General features: G+C 42.6%; 1 protein-coding gene across 3 annotated transcripts in view; it reads left to right on the top strand.

The window, feature by feature from the left end:
* The window catches only part of LOC126085065 (zinc finger protein 530-like), a 47,236-nt gene that overhangs the window by 5,616 nt on the left and 16,619 nt on the right, over nt 1-25,001 (top strand). Inside the window, exon 1 of one of the 3 annotated variants that reach the window (XM_049900017.1) lies at nt 16,554-16,931. The exons of 1 other annotated variant lie outside the window; for it this stretch is intronic. The gene's annotated coding sequence lies outside the window, so the exon portion shown is untranslated. Of the gene's footprint in view, nt 1-16,553; nt 16,932-17,063; nt 17,504-25,001 lie in introns of those variants that run through there. One more of the 3 variants, XM_049900016.1, reaches the window with a different exon arrangement.

Below are 25,001 nucleotides of genomic sequence, written 5' to 3'. Positions count from 1 at the left end.
TTACTGAAAGGCGAGTGTTTAAGTTTCTGACTATCATAGTGGATTTGTCTGTTTTTCCTTCTGATTCTATCCATTTTTGCCTTGTATATTTTGATGCCTTGTTGCTAGATGGTACAAATTTTGTGTTTTTACATCTTCCTGGAGAATTAACCTTTTTTTTTTTATCATTTTGTGAGGAGTCTCTGGGTGGCACAAATGGTAAAGCATTTGACTATAAGCCAAAAGGTTGGCAGTTCAAACCCACCTAGAGGCACCTTGAAGGACAGGCCTGGCAATCTGCTTCTGAAAGGTCACAGCCTTGAAAACCCTTTGGCGCAATTATACTCTGCACGTGTGGTGTCACCATGAGTCAGAATTGACTAGATGGCAACTAACAGCAGCAACATTTTCATTATGTGATAGTTCCCTAAACAAATGATTTCTTTAATAAGAATCAGCACAAAGCTTGTTTCTCTGAGGCAGAGGTCAGAGATTTTCCAAATGTCCAGCTTCTCTAAGCTGTTGTACCGCTCCATCATCTCTACCACCAACTACTCCCACTTCTCTCTGTACTCTTCCTTCTGTCTTTGGGTTCAGTAATTCACCGCAACATCTCACAGAACTCACAAACTGTACTTACAGTTGTTTATTTGGGGAGTAACAGGCTATAACTCGGGATCAGAATCATCTTGGAAATAACTGGATACAACTTGGGACTAGGAACAACTTAGAAATAACAGGAGACACGATACAGTTCATCAGGCAGGACAGCTTCCAACCAAGATAGCTCTCAGCTTCTTGGCTATGCCCGCAGGCAGGCCTCACTCTTGCCTTCTACCACTGGGCCCACTTAGGCCTGACTTCTGCCCTGGTTGGGTAAGTGTTACAGCTCTTAGGCTCTGCCAACGAGTACCTGGAGGTACCCTACTCCGCCAGCAAGCCTCCTGTCCAGAGGCACTCGGGTCTCTCACTTCATGCATCAGCAAGCTCACTGTGGCCAAGCTCATGGCAGCAGATTCACCGTCTCATGCTGGTCTCCTGGTTCTCACCACTCATACACTCTTGCACCGTCTTGTGCCATCTCCAGTGTTACAGCTTTCTCTTGACTACTAGATCTAGGAGGTTCTCAGCATGAGGACCCTGGGTCCAAAAGGTGCACTATGCTCCTGGCTCTTCTTGATGGTAGTGAGGTCTCCCCTCAACCTCTGTGGCAACCCTAGCAGGATGGCAAAACTAACCAATCCCCTAGGTAGGCTGTTCTCACTTAGTTTGCACAGTAAACTGTCCAATCCCTGCAAAGATTTTACACATCTTATTTGCATAGTAAAGGGTTCAATCCCTTTGCAGGATTGTGGCCTGGCAAATCACCTTGGCAGAACTACAAACCCAGGGCCAGAAAGGCCATATATAAAGAGAAACCCATTGCTCTGCACTCCCTTTCCTCCTAATAATCTTCCTTCTTCAGAAGTCTAATTTGTTTGAAATTAATTGATTCGGGTTGGCCTGGTGAAGCTTTATCCATCCCATTCCTTTTACCCTATCTGAGTCTTTATACTTAAAGTGGGTTTCTTGTAGAAAACATTCAGTTGTGTTTTGCTTTTTTTTTATCTATTCTGACAATCACTGCCTTTTAATTGGTGTATTTGGACACTTCACATTTAAAGTGGTTATTGATATGGTTGGACCATGTTTGTGACTGTTTTCTATCATTGCATTTGTCTTTTGTTTATTTTTTACCCTCTTTTTCAGCCTCTGGTTTTAATTCAGCATTTTATACCATTCCATTTTGTCTTTTCTCTTAATGTATCTGTTGCACTTCTTTTTAAAAGTTTTTGGTGCTTTTCCTAGAATTTACAATATACATTGTTAACTAATCTAAGTCCACCTTTAATACTATGGTGCTTCATATGCAGTGCAGATACCTTTTAACAGAGTACTCCATATTCCTCCCTCCCATCCTTTGTGTAACTGCTGTCATTCGTTTCAGATATCCATAAGCTATAATCATCCAGTGCATTGTCACTATTAAAGCATTAAACAAAGAATGATCTTTTATATCAATTAAGAATAAGAAAAATACATACCCCCCAAAATTAAAAGCAGGAACATGAACAGATACATGCACAGCAATGTTCATGGCAGCATTATCCACAATCATCAAAAGATGGAAACATCCTAAATGCCTGTCAAGAGATGAATGGATAAGCAAAATGTGACGTATACACACAACAGAATACTACTCAGTGATAAAGAGAAATGAAGTCCTGACGCATGCTGCAACATAGATGAACCTTGAAAACATTGTGCTAAGTGAAGTACGTTAGTCACAAAAGGACAAATGCTGTATGATCCCACTTAAATGAATATGCAAGTGTATAGGAACCAAAGTTTATTAGTAATTACCAGGGGTGGGCCAGAGGGGCTGAGAAAGGAAGACACAATACTTAGGGGACACTGAGCTTCGGTTAAGGATAATGGATGAACAATTTGATGAATGTAATTGTGTCACGGTACTGTACATGTGGAGACAGTAGAAATGACAAATATTCTGTTACCTATATACTTACCACAATAAAGAAAAATACCAAAAAAAGAATGAAGGAAAAATTTATGTTGCCTGCATTTATTCCTTTGCTGATGCTCTTCCTTTCTTTCTGTAGATCTGAGCTTCTGGCCTGTGTCATTTTCCTTCTGCCAGGAGAACTTTTGTTTTGGTTTGCTTTTTTCATTGTACTTTAGATGAAGGTTTACAGAACAAACTAATTTCTCATTAAACAGTTAGTACCCATGTTGTTTTCTAACATTGGTTAACAACCCCATGACATGTCAACACTCTCTCTTCTCAACCTGGGGTTCCCAGCTTTCTCGTCCCCCCCGCCTCCTAATTCCTACCCCTGGGCTGGTGTGTGCCTTTAGTCTCGTTTTGTTTTATGGACCTGTCCAATCTCTGGCTGAGGGGTGAACCTCAGGAGTGATTTCATTACTGAGCTGATAAGATGTCTGCGGGCCCTATTCTTGGGGTTTCTCCAGCCTCTGTCAGGCCAGCAAGTCTGGCCTTTCTTTTTAAGTTAGAATTTTGTGGAAGAACTTCTTTTAACATTTTCCTTGCAAGGCAAGCCTGCTGGGATGCATCCACTCAGTATTTGAGAAAAACTTTATTCCTCCTTCACTTTTTTTTTTTGAATCATATTTTATTCTGTTTTTGGTTAAGTTTTACAGAGCAGTTTCTACACAACAATTTCTATACAAGTTGTTCGGTGACGTTGCCTATATTCTTCGCAGTGTGTCAACATTCTCATTATTTCTGTTCTGGTTGTCCCTTTTCCATTAACCCAGTTTCCTGGCCCCCTTATCTTCTCAGCTTTGTCTTAAAGACCGTTTGGTTTCATACAGGTGATTTTTTAAAGGAGCACAGTACTTATGGGAGATATTCATGATCTCTACTTTTGAAGGATAATTTTGCTGGATGTACATTTCTAGGGTGGTGCTTTTTTGTTTTTAATCCTTTAAATATTTCTTCTCTTCTTCATTGTGTAGTTTCTGACAAAAAGTCTGCTATAATTCTTATCTTTGTACCTCTGTAGGTAAGGGCCCCCTGCCCTGGTTTCTTTCAAGATTTTTCCCTTTGTCTATGGTTTTCTGCAGTTTGAATATGATATGCCTAGGTATAGATTGGAAACCCTGGTGGCGCAGTGGTAAGTGCTATGGCTGCTAACCAAAGAGCTGGCAGTTCAAATCCACCATGCGCTCCTTGGAAACTCCATAGGGCAGTTCTACTCTGTCTAATAGGGTCGCTATGAGTCAGAATCGACTCGACAGCACTGGGTTTGGTTTTTGGTGAGGTATAGATTACATCCCTGGGTGGCTCAAGCAGGTTGCGATCGGCTTGTTATCTAAAGGTTGGCGGTTCAAACCCACCCAATGGCACCACAGAAGAAAGGCCTGGCAATCTGCTTCGTAAAGATTACAGCAAAGGAAACCCTATGGAGCAGTTCAACTTTTTCACACGTGGGGTTGCCATGAGCCGGAATCAACCCGACAGCAACGGGTTTGATTTTGGTTTTAGGTATAGATTTTTTGGTATTTATCCTGCTTGCAAGGAGCCCTGGTGGTTCAGTGGTTAAGCGCTCAGTTGCTAACCTGCAGTTCAGTGGTTTGAACCCACCAGCTGCTCTGCAGGAGGAAGATGTGGCAGTCTGCTTCTGTAAAAGATTTACAGTCTTGGAAACCCTAATGGGCAGCTCCATTCTGCCCTATAGGGTCGCTATGAGTAGGAATCAACTTGATGGCAACAGGTATCCTGTTTGCTGTTTCCTGACCTTCCTAGATGATTTGATGTCTGTCATTAATTTTGGGAAGTCTCACCATTATTACTTTAATTATTACTTCTTCTCCACCCTCTCTTTCTTCTCCTTCTGGTCTTCCAGTCATGCCTATGTTCTACCTTTTGAAATTGTTTCCCAGTTCTTGGATGTTATATGAGGTGAGCCATATGATTGTCTCAGCGTATTGCCGAGAGCAAGTTCCCCAGATGTAGAGCAGAGAAGGAGCCCCCAAACAGAGCCGAGTTATCTCCCTCATTGACAGGACAAGAGTTCCAAGATTGGGGAGCTCAAGGCAGCTAGAATTCACAGGGCAGAGTAGTAGAGAGAGGAGAGAGCGGAAAACAGAGTGTGTCTGTAGATCTGCAGATGTTTCTTCAAAATGGGAAAACAGTTGCTGGAAAGAAAGAACAACATATGGAGCTCACACATGGCTTGGCATAGTTCATCTTACCAACAGCCAGAGTGGAGAAACAACTAATGTTGTGTGTCCTTGAGTAGATTCCGACTCATAGTAACTGTACCGGACAGAGTAGAACTGCCCCATAGGGTTTCCCAGGTTGTAATCTGTTTTTTTTAATCTTTATGGTAGCAGACTACGACACCTTTCTGTCACAGAGTGGTTGGTGGGTTCGAACCACCAACATTTTGGTTAGCAGCCGAGGGCTTTACTACTGTGCCACGAAGTCTCCTGAAACAACTAATACACAAGGCATATTGTTGAGTACTAAGAAGGTTTTTTTTTTTTTGTTGGCTCTGAGGTGATTCCTCTCAAAACAACCCTATTAGGACAGGGTAGAACTGTCCCATAGGGTTTCCAAGGCTGTAAATTTTTATGGAAGCAGACTGGCACATCTTTCTTCCGCAGAGCAGTTGGTGGGTTTGAACTGCCAACTTTTCAGTTAGCAGCCAAGTGCTTAATCACTGCACTACTAGGGCTTCTATAGTGGAGCCAAATTTACTCTAGACATAAGGCTGCTCTGGCTCCACATAAGAATTTAAAAACAAACCTGGAAAGGTTTAAACTATTTCAAAGTAACTTATCTGCATTTCAGAGCAAGGCTCAAATATAAGGAATTTTTAGAAACCGTCCAGCACCAATAACATAAAATTCACAATACGTGTATCATATCAGTTTTCCTGAGGGCTGGGGGGACCATGGTCTAGGGGAACATCTAGCTCAATAACATAGTTCGTAAAGAAAATGTTCTACATTCTACTTTGGTGAGTAGTGTCTGGGGTCTTAAAAGCCTGTGAGCGTCCATCTAAGATACTCCTCTGATCTCATCCCTTCAGGAGCAAGGGAGAATAAAGAAAACCATAGATACAAGGGAAAGATTAGTCCAAAGGACTAATGGACCACAACTACCACGGCCTCCACCAGACTGAGTCCAGTACAACCAGATGGTGCCCAGCTACCACCACTGACTGCTCTGACAGGGATCACAATAGAGGGTCCTGGACAGAGCTGGGGAAAAAAAAAATTATCCAGTTTGCAATGTCTTTGTTTGTAACCTAAAATAGATTTTTAAAAATTTGTGCGTATTTTTAAAAATTTTTGTAAGATAAGGATACAAATTATTTTCCCCACATTGATAGTAACTTGTCCCAAAGCCAGTTGTTGGGTGGGTTCTCCTTTCCTCAGTGATGGAGATGCTGGAAATCGTGTATAAACCGGATTCACTCCATTACACATGTGTGTTCCGGGACCAAAAGTATACTGTGTACATCCAATTTTATTCATTTACTGGGAACTACATCATATAAACAGAAGCTGTATATAAGATATATGTTACCTTTATTTTTAATTAGCTTACTGATATAACCAATACCCAGGGTAAGGCAAAGACTATGTGGAGTTTCTTAGACCCCCTACTCTCTTCAGTTATTACAACTCCAGCCTACCATGACAGTAATTGTCCCATGATGACTTTAATCACTGATTCAGATGTAATCTACATAAGATCCATACCAAATCTGTAGCTGTCAAGTCAGTTTCAACTCATGGTGACCCCATGTGTTACAGAGTAGAACTGAGCTCCATAAGGTTTTCTTTGCTATAATCTTTTGTGTGTGTGTGTGTGTGTGCTTTAAGTGAAAGTTTACAGCTCAAGTTAGTTTCTCATACAAAAATTTATATACACATTGTTTTGTGACCCTAGTTGCTCTCCCTATAATGTGACAGTACACTTCTGCTTTCCACCCTGGATTTCCTGTGTCCATTCAACCAGCTCCTGACCCTTTCCGCCTTCTCATCTCGCCTCTGGGCAGAAGCTGCCCATTTAGTCTCATATATCTACTTGAATTAAGAAGCACACTCTTCGCGAGTATGATTTTATGTCTTATAGTCCAGTCTAATCTTTGTCTGAAGAGTTGGCTTCGGGAATGGTTTTAGTTCTGGGTTAACAGAGAGTCCAGGGGCCATGTGTTCTGGGGTTCATCCAGTCTCAGTCAGACCATTAAGTCTGGTCTTTTTCCTAGAATTTGAGGTCTGAACCCACTTTTTTCCTGCTCCATTGGGGATTCTCTGTTGTGTCCCCTGTCAGGGCAGTCATCTGTGGTAGCCAGGCATCATCCAGTTCCTCTGGTCTCAGGCTGATGGAGTCTCTGGTTTATGTGGCCCTTTATGTTTCTTGGAAACCCTGGTGGCGTAGTGGTGCTACAGCTGCTAACCAAAGGGTCGGCAGTTTGAATCCACCAGGCGCTCCTTGGAAACTCTATGGGGCAGTTCTACTCTGTCTGATAGGGTCACTGTGAGTTGGAATTGACTCGGTGGCACTGGGCTTGTTATTTTTTATGTTTCTTGGGCTAATATTTTCCTTGTGCCTTTGGTGTTCTCAATTCTCCTTTACTCCAGGTGGGTTGGGACCAATTGATGCTTCTTAGATGGCCGCTCGCTAGCTTTTTTTTTTTTTCTCAACAAGTACTTATTGTTTATTACAGATATGGTCCCTGTCCTCAGGTGACTTACAGTCTTGTGCGGACAAAGGAATGAAAATAAAGTGGGATCTGTTATAAACAGGACCACCTTCACAAAGGTGGGACCAGTACTGCTCCCTAGCTTTTAAGACCCCAGATGCCACTCACCAAAGTGGAATGCAGAACATTTTCTTAATAAACTTTGTTATACCAGTTGACCTAGATGTCCCCTGAAACCGTGGTCCCCAGGCCCCCACCTCTGCTACTCTGTCTCTCGAAGTGTATGGTTGTGTTCAGGAAACTTCTTAGCTTTCGGTTTAGTTCAGTTGTGCTGACTTCCCCTGTATTGTGTGCTGTCCTTCCCTTCACCTAAGATAATTCTTGGCTTCTATAGTGAATATCCCTCTCCCTCCCTCCCCACCCTTGTAACCATCAAAGAATATTTTCTCCTGTGTTTAAACCATTTCTTGACTTATTATAATAGTGGTCTCATACAATTTTTGTTCTTTTGTGACTAATTTCACTCAGCATAATGCCTTCCAGATTCATCCATGTTATGAGATGCGTCTCGGATTCATCATCGTTCTTTATAATTGTGTAGTATTCCATTCTGTGAATATACCGTAATTTGTTTATCCATTCATCCACTGATGGGCACCTAAGTTGTTTCCATCTTTTTGCTGCTGAGAACAGTGCTACAGTGAACATGGGTGTGCATATATCTATTTGTGTGATGGCTCTTATTTCTCTAGGATATATTCCAAGGGCTGGGATTGCTAGGTCATATGGTACTTCTACTTCTAACTTTCTAAGGAAGCGCCAAATCGATTTCCAAAGTAGTTGTACCATTTTACATTCCCAACAGCAGTATATAAGTTTTCCAGTCTTTTTACAACCTCTCCAATATTTATTATTTTGTGTTTTTTTGGATTAATGCTAGCCTTTTTTTGGGGGGGGGGTGAGATGGTATCGGTATTTCATTTTGGTTTTGATTTGCATTTTTCTAACGGCTAATGATCCTGAGCATTTCCTCGTGTATCTGTTAGCTGCCTGAATGTCTGCTTTGGTGAAGTATCTGTTCGTATCCTTTGCACATTTTTTAATTGAGTTATTTGTCTTTTTGTTGTTGAGGTTTTGCAGTGTCTTGTAGAATTTAGAGATAAGACCCTGATTGTATATGTTGTAGCCAAGAAATTTTTTCCAGTCTGTATGTTGTCTTTTTACTCTTTTGGTGAAGTCTTTTGATGAGCATAATTGTTTGATTTTTTGGAGTTCCCAGCTATCTAGTTTCTCTTCAGGTGTTTGTGCATCGTAAGTAATGTTTTGTATTCTGTTTACGCCACGTATTAGGGCTCCCAGTGTTGTCCTATTTTTTCTTCCACGATCTTTATCATTTTAGATTTTATATTTAGATCTTTGATACATTTTGAGTTAGTTTTTGTGCATGGTGTGAGGTATAGGGTCTTGTTTCATTTTTTTGCAGGTGGATATCCAGTTATACTAGCACCATTTGTAAAGAGACTGTCTTTTCCCCATTTAACTGACTTTGGGCCTTTGTCAAATATCAGCTGCTCATAGCTGGATGAATTTAATGTCTGAATTTTCAGTTCTGTTCCACTGGTTTATGTATCTGTTGTTGTACCAGTACTAGGCTGTTTTGACTACTGTGGCGGTATAATAGGTTCTAAAATCAGGTAGCGTGAGGCCTCCCACTTTGTTCTTTTTCTTTAAAAAATTTTTATTGTGCTTTAAGTAAAAGTTTACAAATCAAGTCAGTCTCTCACACAAAAACTTATATACGCCTTGCTACATACTCCCAGTTGCTCTCCCCCTAGTGAGACAGCCCGCTCCCTCCCTCTCTCTCTTTTCCTGCCCATTTCACTAGCTTCTAACCCCCTCTACCCTCTCATCTCCCCTCCAGGGAGGAGATACCAACATATTCTCAAAAGTCCACCTGATCCAAGAAGCTCACTCCTCACCAGCATCCTTCTCAACCCATTGTCCAGTCTAACCCCTGTCTGAAGAGTTGGCATTGGGAATGGTTCCTGTCCTGGGCCAACAGAAGGTCTGGGGGCCATGACCACTGGGGTCCTTCTAGTCTCAGTCAGACCACTAAGTCTGGTCTTTTTATGAGAATTTGGGGTCTGCATCCCATAGCTCTCCTGCTCCCTCAGGGGTTCTCTGTTCTGTTCCCTGTCAGGGTAGTCATTGGTTGTAGCCGGGCACCATCTAGTTCTTCTGGTCCCTGGTTAATGTAGTCTCTGGTTTATGTGGCCCTTTCTGTCTCTTGGGCTCATTATTACCTAGTGTCTTTGGTGTTCTTCATTCTCCTTTGCTCCACGTGGGTTGAGACCAATTGATACATCTTAGATGGCAGCTTCACTTGCAAACTTTTAAGACCCAGGCACTATGCAATGAACTAGGAGGTAAAACAGAAGTATTAAACATGTTATTTGGCCAATTAGCTGGGCTATCCCATGAAACCATGACCCTAAACCTCCAAACTAAAGAACCAAATTCAATGAAGTGTTTGGTTGTACATAAGCAGCCTCAGCAGCTATGCTTTTTTTTTTTTAATCTTTGCCATCGTAGTGGGAGTGAAATGGTATTTCATTGTGGTTTTGAAGGTGAGTGTTCTTTATTGAATGAGCTAAATTGTTGTTTAGTTTAAAGATGACTTCATGGGATAGTTTTAGTTCAAGGCTTAAAAGTAGTTTCCAGGCAATAGGTTTGGGGGGCCTTCCAGTTTCAATGTATTCAGTATGCCTGGTTTCTAATAAGAATTTGAAATTCTCTTCCACATTTTTTTCTTCCTCTTGATCAAGATCCACCTATTGAGGCCTTTATCAAAATGTTCAGTAATGGTAGCTGGGCACCATCCATTTCTTCTTGTCTTATGACAAAGGAGGCAGTAGCTCCTGAAGGCAATTAGACCTGCAGTCCATTTCCTTATCCTCTTCCTGGGTCTAGAAAGCCATGATGGTACAGTGGTTAAAGTGCTCAGCTACTAACCAAGAGGTCTGTGGTTCTTCTTCACGGAAGAGAGATATGGCAGTCTGCTTCCATTAAGATTTACAGCCTTGGAAACCCTATGGGGCAGCTCTACTGTGTCCTATAGGGTTGCTATGAGTCAGAATAGATTCAACAGCAGTGGGTTTGGTTTTTGGTATTCCTGGGTCCCCTTCTTCATCTGTTGCTCCAGACAAATAGAGACCAATTATTGTTTCTTGGATGGCTGCTTGAAAGCCTTTAAGACCCCAGGCACTACACACTGAAGTAGGAGATAGAGTAGGTAGATGTAGAAACTCTAAGAACAATATTAGGCCAGTTGACTGGAGAGGCCCATGACAGTATGCTTTTGTGTGGCCTTTCTAGCCATGGTCTAGTAACTCCCACCCATGTGAATGGGTGGAACTGTGTGATAGGTAATTTTGGCCTACCAAAGGGACTGGTCAGTTTTGCCATCCTGCTGCACTTGAAATGAGTCACCCAGGATGTGGAAAAAAAAATACCACCACCACCAAGGAAGAAGAGCCAGCGTATCCTTTTGACCCAGGATCCCTGCACTGAGAAGCTCCTGGAACCAGGAGACAGAGTGAGAGAGACCTGTAACACTAAAGGCAGCGAGAAACGGCAGCAGAGATCTGGCAGCAGGAGGTGGCTTGGAGGGCTTCCCAGCCCACTGAGAGAGAAAGCTGAGTGCCTTTGGGCTGAGGCTAAGGGCCAGGGAGAGGCTTGCCTCCTGATGAAGAATCGTATTCTTGAGTGTTCCTGAGCCTCAGTTGTAACCTGCTACTTCCCTAATAAACCACATTACTGTGAGTATGGTCTGTGAGTTCTGTGTGGCCATTGCAGTGAATTACTGAACCCAAAAGAGAAGTAGAGAGTGCCGTGGGAGAAGCAGAGAATTGGTAAAGATGGTGAAGAGAGGAGGCATGTCTGACCTCTGTCTCACAGGAATCAGCCTTGGGCTGTTGATCTTGATTCTCCTTCCTACTAGTGAAGTTACAGGAGGTCAAACACCTCCCCCATGCCATTTTTACAGGGTTATTTTACAGAATGAAATCCCCAAAGTGCAATGGCTTTTGCTGTTTCCTTTGCTGGATCCTGCATTTGCTGGTATGTATCTTTCTTCCTACGAAAGTGACAGGTCCATTGAACCGCAAAAACCTAAGTGTGAAAATAAACTATGGATACTATTCCCCACTCGAGACAGAGAGATTTATAAGGTCTGTTCTTGCAGTCGTACTGTCTCATAATCTGGCCTCCGTGGCCCTTGCCTGCTCAGAAACAAGCAGCAAGTCCAAAGCATTCACATCAACAGTCTCTCCCCCAGATCCTCCGTCTTAGATATCTAGTGCTGCTTTAACAGAAATATCACAATTGGGTGGCTTTAACAAACAAATTAATTTTCTCACGGTTTGTTGTTGTTAGGTGCTATCAAGTTGGTTCTGACTCATAGCGACCCTAAGTACAACAGAACAAAACAGTGTCCAGTCTTGCGCCATCCTCATAATCGTTGTTATGCTTGAGCCCATTGTTGCAGCCACTGTGTCAATCCATTTCCTTGACCTAGTGTCTTTGGTGTTCTTCATTCTCCTTTGCTTCTTTTTGCTTTGGTTTTCTTCTTTTTTTTGCTGACACTACCAAGCATGATGTCCTTCTCCAGGGACTGATCCCTCCTGATAACATGTCCAAAGTATGTGAGATGTAGTCTCATCATCCTTGCTTCTGAGGAACATTCTGGCTGTATCTCTTCCAATCCAGATCTGTTTGTTCTTTTGGCAGTCCATGGTATATTCAATGTTCTTTGCCAACACCATAATTCAAAAGCGTCAATTCTTCTTTGCTCTTACTTATTCATTGTCCAGCTTTCGCATGCATATGAAGAGATTGAAAACACCATGGCTTGGGTCAGGCATACCTTAGTCTTCAAGGTGACATGTTTGCTTTTTAACACTTTAAAGAGGTCCTTTTGCAGCAGGTTTGCCCAATGCAATGCGTCTTTTGATTTCTTAAGTGCTGCTTCCACGGGTGTTGATTGTGGATCAAAGTAAGATGAAATCCTTGACAACTTCAATCTTTTCTCCGTTTATCATGATGTTGCTCATTGGTCCAGTTGTGAGGATTTTTGTTTTCTTTATGTTGAGGTGTAATCCATATTGAAGGCTCTGGTCCTTGATCTTCATCAGTAAGTGCTTCAAGTCCTATTCATTTTCAGCAAGCAAGGTTGTGTCATCTGCATATCGTAGGTTGTTAATAAGTCTTCCTCCAGTCCTGATTCCCCATTTTTCTTCATATAGTCCGGCTTCTTGGATTATTTGCTCAGCACACAGATGGCATAAAAACAAAACAAAGCCCGTTGTCGTTGATTCCAACTCATAGCAGCCTTATAGGACAGAGTAGAACTGCCCCGTAGAGTTCCAAGGAGCACCGGGTGGATTTGAACTTCCGACCTTTTGGTTCACCTTTCCTGACTTTAAACTGCGAAATATCCCCTTGTTCTGTTTGAATGACTGCCTCTTGATCTATGTACAGGTTTCTCATGAGGACAATTAAGTGTTCTGGGATTCCCATTCTTTGTAATGTTATCCATAATTTATTATGATCCACACAGTTGAATGCCTTTGCATTGTCAGTAAAACACAGGTAAAAATCTTTCTGTTATTCTCTGCCTTCAGCTAGGACCCCTCTGATGTGAGCAATGACATTCCTGTTTCCACAACCTCTTCTGAATCCAGCTTGAATTTCTGGCAGTTCCTTGTTCATGTCCTGCTGCAGCTGCTTTTGAATGATCTTCAGCAAAACTTTACTTGTATGTGATATTAATGATATTGTTCGATAATTTCTGCATTTGGTGGGGTCCTCTTTCTTTGGAATAGGCCTATTTAGGAGGCTAGAGGTTGGAATTCAGGCCACCAGATCTAGGTGAAGGCTCACTCTGTCAGCTCTGGGGAAGGTCCTTGCTCTTTTCAGCTTCTGTTCCTTGGCTCCTTGGTGGTCATCATGTGTCATGGCATCTGTATTCCACTTCTGCTTGCTTCCTTGCCTAATCTCTTTTACACTTCAAAGAGATTGATTTATGACACATCCTACACTAATTGTGTCTAATTAACATATCAAAGAACACCTATTCCCAAATGGGATTATAACCACAGGTATAGGGGTTAGGATTTACAACACATATTTTTATATTTTAACCATGGGCCACCATGTCACCAGGCGGCCTGAGCTGCGCATAATAAACTGGGTGTTGTCTGACCCACAGAGTCATAAAGTTGGACGTGCACAGCAGCACTCCATAATTAACTGGAAGTGGTATATACGAGATTGGCTCTGAGCAGGACGTGTAGGGCGCAAGTAAGTTGCATAAGGAAGTGGCCCTAATGCCATGGTCTCCATTCCTGTCACATTATCTTCCATCTCCCGGTCTGACCTCATGGGAAGTTCCTTATGATCAGCTGACTGAGGAAGAGAAAACTTGTGCCTAGTTTATAGACGGTTCTTTGTGATACGCAGGCACCCACTAGAAAGTGCACAGTGGCAGGAGTACAGCCCCTTGGGATTCCGTAATGAATAACAATGATAATACCTCTGCCCTGATGGTGCTTATAGGATAGACACAAAATGAATATTGTGTAAATAAATATTCAGAGATGATATTCTAAAACCATATACTGTTATTCATTAGAGACATTCAAGGAATTCTGCTATTAAGTAAGTAATGTATGTATTTTTTCAGGATTTGGAAACTCGGAAGTAGAAACCAACTGTGGGTTTGAATTTTACGCTGACTCCTAAAATATTTGTTAGTATTTTCTAAGCATAGTGGGTAGAGTATGTTTCAAATGGAGAGAAAAACGACCTGGGAATACTCTGAGTTTGGAAGGGGCATGTGGAGTTCAATGTTCATAAACATAAAACCTGTAACTGAATTGTTTAAATAATACTTAAATACAATACGTTTAAATAACATATTATGAAGGAGCCCTGGTAGCACAGTGTTAAGGCACTCGCCTGCTAAAGGAAAGGTTGGCGGTTTGAATCTACTAGCTGCTCCAAGGGAAAAAGATATGGCAGTCTGCTTCTGTAAAGATTACAACCTTGGAAACCCTATGGGGCAGTTCTGCTCTGTCCTACAGGGTTGTTATGAGTCAGTCAGAATTGACTCCATGGCAATGGGTTTATAACTTTATGGAAGGAGCTCTGGTGGCACAATGGTTAAGGGCTAGGGTGCTAACTGAAAGGTTGGCAGTTCAACCCACCAGCTGCTCCATGGAAGAAAGATGTGGCCGTCTGCTTTGATAAAGATCACAGTCTTGGAAACTCTGTGGAGTTCTACTCTGTCCTACAGGGTTGCTATGAGTCGGAATTGACTCAATGGTAATCAGTTATGGGTGATATATTATGAATGATAAGCCATGCTGAAATAAATGCAATTTCTTGCCTCTAATAAACTGAACAACAACACTATTTCTCATAGAAAGAGTTGCTTATTTTCATGGACAGTAAGTCTATTATGTAGTTAATGGAGCATCTACACATTTTCTTTAAGGGTTTTAATTTGATGTGTTATTTTTACTTTATGGTCTCAAGGTTTTACCTAAGCACTCAGTGTTTTACCTAGGTGCCCCCTTGAATGAGTATTACCTAAAAATTTAGAATTTTTAATGGCTTCCACAACAAAATATCAGCTTTAAAATATTTCCTATTCAAGAACCCAAGAATTATCCTTGGTACACTGTCATGGATTGAATTGTGTCCCCCAAAAATATGTGTCAACTTGGTTAGGCCATGATTTCCCAGTATTGTGTGGTTGTCCTCCATTTTTTGATTTTCCTATGTGTTATAAATCATAATCTCTGCTTGTAGTTAAAGAGGATTAGGGTGGAAGGTAAACACCCTTGCTCAGGTTACATCCCTGATCCAATGTAAAGGGAGTTTCACTGGGGTGTGGCCTGCACCACCTTTTATCTTACAAGAGATAAAAGCAAAGCAAGCAGAGAGTTGGGGACTTCATACCACCAAGAAAGCAGTGCCAGGAGCAGAGCCTGTCCTTTGGACCCAGGTTCCCTGCTTGGAGAAGCTCCGTGTCTGGGGGAAGATTGATGAGAAGGCCAACAGAGAGAGAAAGTCTTCCCCTGGAGCTGATGCCCTGAATTTGGACTTTTAGCCTACTTTACTGTGATGAAACAAATTTCTCTTCGTTAAAGCCATCCACTTGTGGTATTTTTGTTTATAGCAGCACTACATGACTAAGACATACACCAACTACATTTTTTCAAAACTTCACATATTTTGAGAATATTCTTTGTGTCTCTAACTGTGTAATGGTCTGTATGGGGACCTCATCCTTCCTCTAGGCCCTTTATTTTACACGGTATTTATAGTGAGAGATAAATAGCACCTTTCATACCAAACCAAATGATTTAAATATATGTAACTCAGCAAATCAGTGTCACAAAATAATGATTGCAGAGAGGAGATATGTTAACTCAATTCATGATTGAATACATCAAAATATCCCTTATGATTCCATATCTTCTTCTGATTAGACACATTAAGTAGATTAAAAATACTCCTGCAGAAAAGAAAACAGGTTCATACTCCTTTAACCTAAACACTCTCAACCAGTCAGGAATGTCTCAAGATAGGAATGAGCACACACTCACAGTATTCAAAATATCTTCCTTTTCTATCCTCAATCTTTTGCATGCTTTTTCCTTTACACTTTTTTTTTTAATGTGGAGTTAAAAGTGTTTTTACTATTTTTTTTAATTGTATATATTGGTAAATATATAGGTAACAAAACATTTGCCATTTCTATAAACTTCACATGTACAGTTCAGTGACATTCATTTTATCATCTTGTTCAACCATCACCATTAACCATTCCGGAGTTTTAAATTGTCTTTTAGTGGGTTTATTAGCAAAGAGGAGGACTGGTCACAAATCAGTTAAGCCTTTGGCTGCTGACAGAAAGGTTGGTGGTTGGAATCCACCCAGCAGCTCTGCAGGAGAAAGACCTGGCCATCTGCTTCCATAAAGATTACAGCCAAGAAAACCCTGTGGAGCAGTTCTATTGTCACATGGGGCCGCTATGAGTAAAAAATGACTTGACAGCATCTATCAACGCATGAGCCCTTCTGGCGCAGTGATTAAGTGCTGACTGCTAACTGAAAGGTTGGCAGTTAGAACCCACCAGCTCTCTGCAGGAGAAAGATTTGGCAGTCTGTTTCCACAAAGATTACAGCCTTGGAAACCCTAATGGGCAGTTACACACACACAAACACACACACACAGTCACGCACGCGCGCCTTGAGTCAGAATGGACTCTAAGGCAACGGTTTGGTTTTGTTCGCTCCCTACTTCCCGCAGGGACTACACTCCTAACATAAAAAGGCCCCATGGGCTTCTTCGCCTCGTCTAGCTCCAGGCCAGGTGCAGAACCCGCAGCGGGCGACCTAGTCCCCGCTTCCCCTCCGGAAGTCCAGTCATTCCCCTGAGTCACCGGAGGCCGAGTCACCTCCTGAGTCACCAGAGGCCGAGTCTCCACTCTTCACCAGACGCCAAGTCCCGACCCCGCGGGACGTGCCACGTCTGGCGACAGCGGGAAGCCCGGCCTGCTCCGACAGTCGGCTGGGGGGTCTAAGAACATTTTTGGAAGGCGCTTCCGTCACTCCCGCCCTGCGAGGCCCGGCCCACGCCCAGGTCAGCGTCCACGTTAGCCCGGTACAACCTCGCCGGTCCCCATCGGCTGAGCCGGAGACGGGGGTGGGGTGGGGGGCGGTGGTGGGATAGTCCCCTGCGGCCCCTTTAATTAAGGAGAAGCCCCTCCCCACCGTTGGAGGTGGGAGACGCCATTTCCCAACGCCCCTCGCGGGGTCGCAGGCCAGTTGCCGCGCCCTGTAACGCTGTGAGAACTACATTACTCAGAGGGCTGTGCGCTGACAGGCAGGGGCGCTCAGCCAATGAAAATCCAAAACTGGGTGACTTCCGTGCATGCTCAACGCCATGGGGCGGGACTTAAGGCGTCTTCCTCGTGGTAGTCATCTTAAGTGTTCTCCGAACGCCTCAAGCGACCAGTAGCCCCAGGACGCCGTTGCCGAAGCGACGGGGCCTGGGAGGTGCGAGCGGAGGCCGTTGTCCCCACGGCAACGAGGCTAGTCCGAGTCTGGGCGGCGGTACCAGGCTGCGGTGAGCTCGCCGCCGGGGCCCGTTCCGGACGGCGGTCCGGGTGTCCCCGCCAAGATGGCGTGGCTGCTTTGAGGGACGCAGCTCAGGTAAATTCGGCCTCCTTCTGGCCCTCATCCGCCCTTAACTAAACTCCCTTCCGAATATCAAACTCCCAAGTGAGCGGTGCCTGCTCAGGTCACCGCGGCCCAGGCCCTATTGTCCAGGACTCAGGCGCGCGTGGGTGGAGGTTCCCGTTTCTGAACACCCAGTGTGGTGAGGTGTGGAAGCGTCGGTGAAGGTCCTTGTGGAAAAATGTTGCAAGCTGAGGGACCGCAATGTCCAAAGACTTGGAAATACGACTGAGTGGGGAACATCCGGGGAACATGGAGTCATTCTCGTGTCCGTAGGGAACGGTGTGGGTAGCCACGCCTGGAATGGCAGCTGAGGGGTTGTACTCTCTCAGGGCACTGGAAGCCTCGGAAGGTTGTGAACAGAGGAGGGACTTGGTCTAAGATAAGTAAAAAGTAAACAGTGGGTGTCGGAGAGGAATGAAGATTTAAAAGAATAGAACAGTAAAGAAGACAGGGTATTTGACGCTTCAGTGTGATTGTATCCCAGAGAATGGACGGAGGGAGGGAGAGGATACCAAGAAATGAGCTGAAGTTTTGTTGTTGTTAGGTGCTGTCAGTTGGTTCCGAGGTGAGATCCCAAGGTGGGAACCGTTAGGCTGATAGCAAGACTCTTGATTACCAAACTCTTCCCTGCAGTGATTTGGGGCATTAGGTGGTAGGCTATATGCAGTGGTTCTTATGGAAATAGATCTGGAAGTAGATCACTGAGTTCAAACAAGCAGTTATATGCAGTGGTTCCAGTTTGGCAAACAGTGCAAAGAGGTGTGGAAGATTGTCTCAGGAATAGTTACCAGCATATCCGAATGCTTAGAGGTGAGGCTCAGCCAGGGGTATTCAGGGAACTACAGATTGTCTCTGTTTCTGATGGAGACAGACAGCAAACAGCTAGGGGTAGGAGTCAGGCCTGAGAAGATGGGCATCTGTTTTAGAGTTGGTGGGAGTGACGGGAGGTTTGCAGAAGATGAGGGAGGTGGTCTGACTCAGGATGTAAAAACTGGAGTGGAGAAAAGACTGTAGGGGAGAGGGAGCAGGCAGGAAGAATAGGGAGAACTGGAGTCCACATTTGGTTGTGGCTGGAGGCACACTCTCGGGGACCCCCAGGAGAATTTCCTGGCGAGAGGGTGTATACTCTGCATGCCAGGCCCAGAGCTTAGATATCATCTATTTTCCCACATGTATTGATCAGCCTGGAGACCTGGTGTCGCAGTGGTTAAGAGTTACTGTTAGCTATGGGCTGCTAACCAAAAGGTCAGTGGTTTGAATCCACCAGCTGCTCCGTGGAAACACTATGGGGCAGTTCTCCTCTGTTCTGTAGGGTCTCTACAAGTCAATATCAACTCTATGGCAATGGGTTTGCTTTTTGTTTCTTTTTAATCGACCAGCTAGTTGGTGCTGGAGGCTGACAAGGTTATTATCAGTGGGACAATGAGGAGAATGAGGAGAGAGTGGTGTGAGTCCCACCAGAACCTGCTTTCTGCTCTGAGGTGGGGATTGGGGAGGAAGGTGATCAGGGGATGGGTGAGAGTATGTCTTAGTTTCCTAGTGGTGCTGTAACAGATACTCCAGATGGGTGGCTTTAAAGGACAGAAGTTTGTCTTCTCACAGTGCAGGAGGTGAGAGGTCTGAGTTCAAGGGGGGTTCTAGGAGGTGGTCTTTGTTTATTCAGCTTCTAGTAGCCAGCAATCCTTGGAGTTCCTGGGGTTGTAGATGACATCTGACTCGCTTGTCCTCTGATACCATCTGTCTTCCTCCTGTGTCTGTACATCTTTGTGTCTGTGCTGCTCATCGTTTAATTCAGAAGTGATTAGGTTTAGCACTCACCCTACACTTGTAGGATCTTAGTACATTACTTGGTCACATCACATTAGGTTGTATTATGAAAGGTGATTGCATTACATTAGGTTAGATTAGATCCACAGAAATAGGGGCTGGGATTCCAACACAAATTTGGCAGAGAAACAATTCAGTCCATAATGGGGGGCATGAACTTGAGATCCCACAAAAAAAGCTAATCATGGAATAAACTGTTGTCCACATCCTAGCAGGGCTGTGTGACCTTTGAGGACACGGCCAATGACTTTTCCCAGGAAGAGTTGAGGCTCCTAGATGAGCTGCAGAGGCTGCTATTCTGCCATGTGTTGCTGGAGAACTTTGTGATTATAGCATCATTGGGTAAGACCCTCGCACCCACCTGTGTGTCTTGAGCAGGTCTTTCTCTTTTCCCCAGATGCAACTCTGTCTTCCCACAGTCAAACCATGGGCACTGTTGCCTTCCCCACTTCCCCAGCATATGTACTGTGAGTACCAGGGCTGAACTGTATCCACTGCCCCAGCAGTGCATTCCAGAGCAGCCCTGCCACCTGCTACCCTGAATCCTTGCATAGAAGGGTTTGGGAGTCAGGAGTCTTGGCTATCAGCCTAGCTTGCTTACCCTCCCCAGGCGGGGTGACTGTGTCCAGACAACAGTATCTCTGTACCCCAGTTCTACCCCCCTCTAGTCGAAGGCCTTGGGCGGTGCAAATGGTTAAGTGCTCAACTACTAGCCAGAAGGCTGGCAGTTTGAACCCATGCAGAGGCACCTTGGAAGACAGGCTTGGGAGTCTGCTTCCTTAAAGATTACGGCCAAGAAGACCTTATAGGGCAGTTCTACTTTATCATATGGGGCTGCCGTGAGTAAACTAACAATAACATCTAGTTGACACCTCCTCCTGCTTGTCTGTGCCAGGAATTGCAGGCATTGACATGGACCGGGGACTCTTCTTGCAATGCCCTTTATCAAGGTTTTGTGGTTTTCTTTTTTTTTTTTTTTCTTAAAGTTTTCTTTCCTGTGGTTTGTTGTACTTTGGGCCAGTGCTGGCCACTCCTTTGTCCAGTCTTTCCCTTAGGACTTGTATCATGCCAGTCACATGTCGTTGCTCAGCTCCTGTGGGAGGGGAGCCCTGTTTGCTCCCAGGTGGACATGACTCCATCCATGCCAAGTTGGTTTGAGAGGAGTCATGGCCCTGCTGAGTGGCAGTTCTGGGAGGGCATGATGTTAAGAACTCTGTTCAGATCATACTGGGAACTTGTCCTTGTCCACCAGTGTTTTGGTGCAAATGCCACTGGGCATACCTCTTTTTACCTTCCTCATTTTTTTTCGAGATTTCAAAGATTTTTTTTTTATTGTGAAAATATATACACCAAAGCATTCACCGACACGGCAACTTCCACATTTACAATTCAGTGACATTGATTGCATTTTTCATATTGTGCCACCATTGTTTCTGTCCTTTCCCAAAATATTCTATCACCATTAACATAAACTCAATGCCCCTAACAAAAATTCCCCCTTTCTATCTCCCTCCTACCCCTGGTAACCACTAATAATTTTTGGTTTCTGTATATTTGCTTAGGAAACCCTGGTGGTGTAGTGGTTAAGTGCTATGGGTGCTAACCAAAAGGTCAGCAGTTCGAATCCACCAGGCGCTCCTTGGAAACTCTATGGGGCGGTTCTACTCTGTCCTCTAGGGTTGCTATGAGTCAGAATCAACTTGATGGCAGTGGGTTTGGTTTTAGTGGGTTTATATATTTGCTTATTTCATGTAAGTGAGACCATACAGTCTATTTTAATTGTGGTTACATATGTGTGTGTGTGTGTACATGAACGTATACATATATGTATATACATATACACGAATATATAGACACTCACTAGATTACTAATGCGATCCTTTCCCAAGTCTGTCTTTAAGTTGAATTTGTAATAAGTCAGAACAGGTACATATGGTTCTTACTTAGTGTCAGTCAGATGTTTGTCTTAGTATATAGTATATATTTTACGTTTGTATGCATATAAAACACTTAAACACTTCCAAACCATGCAATGTTTTCATGAACGTAGTGTGTGGATTCATTATTAAGAGCCATTGTATTTAACTCAAATTTTTAATGTAATAGGCTTTATGGAAGTCCATTCTTAAGTATGAATTGTCCATTTAAATTGAATATTGGTAACCAGGGGACTGCCTGTATAACACAAGATTTGCCATTTTAACTATTTTTTAGTGATACAGTTCAGTGACACTAATTGCATTCACAGTGTTGCACTACTTTGACCACCGTTTCCAAAAATTTTCATCACCCGAACAGAGACTTTACTCATTATGCCATAACTTCCCATTCTCCCCAGCCCATAATATCATTTAATCTACCATCTTTCACTAAATTTAAGTTCTAGGTGTTTCGTGTAAGGGGGATCATACAATATTTGTTCTTTTGTGACTTATTTCCCTTAGTAGGGTCGCTATGAATTGGAATTGACTCGATGGCAGTGGGTTTTTTTGGTTTTCACTTAGCGTAATGTTTTTAAGGCTCACTTCATATTGTAGCATGTATCAGAACGTCGTTCTTCTTATAGCTGCGTAATATTCCGTTCTGTGTATAGACCACATTTTGTTCATCACTTCATCTGTTGATGGACACTTAGGTTGTTTCCACCTTTGGGCAATTATAAATAACTTTGCTGTGAATATTAGTGTACAAGCATCTGTTTGAGTCCTGTGTTTAAGTATTTTGGGTATGTATCTAGGAGTAGAAATTCTGGATTATAATTCTTTGTTTAACCATTTTAGAGACCCCCAGACTGTTTTCAAAAACGGCTGTGCCATTTTACATTCACACCAGCAATGCACAAGTGTTTGTATTTCTCCACATCCTGCCCAACAATTGTTATTTTACATTTCTTTGTTAATAGCCATCCTGTTGTTGTTAGTTGTAGAGCCCATCCCGACTCATGGTAACCCCATGTATGCAGAATAGAAGTGCTTCATAGGATTTTCAAGGCTGTGACCTTTCAGAAGCGGATTACCAGGCCTGTCTTCAGGGCATCTCTGGATGAGTTCACACTGCCAGTCTTTTGGCTAGTGGTCGAACACTTAACTGTTTGTACCATCCAGGGAAATAAAGCCATCCTCTTGAGTATGAAATGATATCTCATTGTTGTTTTGATTTTCATTTTCCTAATAACTAATAATGTTCATCTTTTTATTTGCTTGTTGGCTAATTGTATATTTTTGGAGAGATGTATCTTCAAGTCCTTTGTTCAGGTTTTTAATTGGGTTGTTTGTCTTTTTGTTGAGCTGTAAGTGCTCTTTATAGCCTCTGGATACTCCACTCATACAAGATAAATGATTTTCAAATATTTTCTCCCATTTGTAGGTTGTTTTTGCACCTTAATAATGTCTCTCGATGCACAGAAGTTTTAAATTTTTGTGAAGTCCAATTTGTCTATTTTTCCTTTTGTTTCTCATGCTTTTGGTGTCCTATCTAAGAATACTTTGCCGTATACAGTGCTCTGAAGATTTACCCCTATGTTTTCTAAGAGTTTTATAATTTATCTCTTATTTTTAGGTGATTCATCTATTTTGAGTTAATTTTCATGTATGATGTGAGTAGGGGTCCAGCTTTGTTCTTTTGCATGTGGAAATCCAGTTGTCCCAGCAGTATTCGTTGAAGAGATTATTTTTTCCCCATTGAATGAACTTGGCACCCTTGTGGAAAAACAGTTGGCCGTAGATGTATAGGTTTATTTCTGAACCCTCAATTTTATTCCATAGTCTGTCCTTTGGCATAGATCTGTCCTTAATGCCAGTGCCACACTGTCTTCATTAAGATAGCTTTGTAGTGTCTTTTTCATGAGTGTTTTGGCTTTTCGGGGTCCCTTGCAATTCCATATAACTTTTAGCATCAGCTTTTCTGTTTCTGCCGAAAGAGGCTGTTGCGGTTTTCACAGGATATGCGTTAAATTGTAGATCATCTGGGTACTGTTGACATCTTAATAAGATTAAGTCTTCAAAACCATGAGCATGGGATATCTTCCAATTTATATATTTCTTTTTTAATTTCTTTCAGTACAAGTATTTCACGTCTTTGGTTAAATTTATTCCTAGGTATTTTATTCTTTTAGATGCTGGTGTTGAGTGGAATTTCTTAACTTCCTTTTCAGATTCTTCATTAGTGGTATATAGAAATGGAACTAATTTTTGAACCCTGAAAATTTGCAAAATTTATTAGCTCTATTAGCGTTCTTATAGATTCTTTGTGATATTATATATATATATAGTCATTTCATTTGAATAGAGATAGTTTTACTTCTTCCTTTCCAAATTTCTTTTTACTGCCTAATTATTGGTTAAAACTTCAGAACCATATCGAATTGTTGTTAGGTGCCCTCGAGTTGGTCCTGACTCATAGCAACCCTGTGTACAACAGAACGAAACGCTATCCAGTCTTGCGCCATCCTTATAGTCGTCATTACGCCTGAGCCCATCGTTACAGCCACTGTGTCAATCCATTTCTTTGAGAGTCCTCTTCTTTTTCTCTGACCCTCTACTTCACCGAGCATAATGTCTTTCCCTAGGGACTGTTTCTTCCTGGTGACATGTCCAAAGCCATCCTTGCTTCTAAGGAGCATTCTGGCTGTACTTCTTCCAAGATAGATTTGTTTGTTTTTTTGGCAGTCCACAGTATATTCAGTATTCTTTGCTGGCATCATAATTCAAAGGCATCAATTCTTATTTAGTCTTCCCTATTCGTTGTCTGGCTTTCACACGCATATGAGGTGATTGAAAACACCATAACTCAGGTCAGGCGCACATTAGTCCTTAAAGTGACATCTTTGCTTTTTAACACTTTAAAGAGGTCTTTTGCAGCAGATTTGTCCAGTGGAATGCATTGTTTAATTTCTTGATTGCTGCTTGCATGGGAGCCGATTATGGATCAAAGTAAAAGGAAATCCTTGACAACGTCCAACCTTTCTCCGTTTATCATGATGTTGCTTACTGGTGCAGTTGTGAGGATTTTTTTATTTATGTTGAGGTGTAATATGTACGGAAGGATGTAGTCTTTGATCTTCATCAATAAGAGCTTCAAGTCCTCTTCACTGTCAGTAGGCAAGGTTGTGTCATCTGCGTAACGCAGGTTGTTAATGAGTCCTGCAATCTTGATATCCAGCTTCTCAGGTTATTTGCTCAGTGTACAGATTGAGTAAGTATGGTGAAAGGATACAACCCTGACACGCATCTTTTCTGATTTTTAAAGCACGCAGTATACCCTTGTTCTGCTCGAATGACTGCCTCTTGATCTATGTACAGGTTCTTCATGAGTACAATCAAGTGTTCTGGGATTTCCATTCTTTAAAATGTTACCTGTAATTTGTTATGACCTACACAGTTGAATGCTTTTGCATAGTCAATAAAAGACAGGTAAACATCTTTCTGTTATTCTCTGCTTTTAGCCAGGATCCATTTGACATCAGCAATGATACCCCTTGTTCCATGTCCTCTTCTGAATCTGCCTTGAATATCTGGCAGTTCCCTGTTGATGTTCTGCTGCAGCCACTTTTGAATGATCCTCAGCAAAATTTTATTTGTGTGTGATATTAGTAATATTATTCGATAATTTCCACATTCATTTGGATCACCTTTCTTTGGAACAG

Source organism: Elephas maximus, chromosome 11 (genome assembly GCF_024166365.1).
Source record: "Elephas maximus indicus isolate mEleMax1 chromosome 11, mEleMax1 primary haplotype, whole genome shotgun sequence".
Lineage (NCBI taxonomy): Eukaryota > Metazoa > Chordata > Mammalia > Proboscidea > Elephantidae > Elephas > Elephas maximus.
This window is presented reverse-complemented; position numbering and strand designations above follow the sequence as displayed.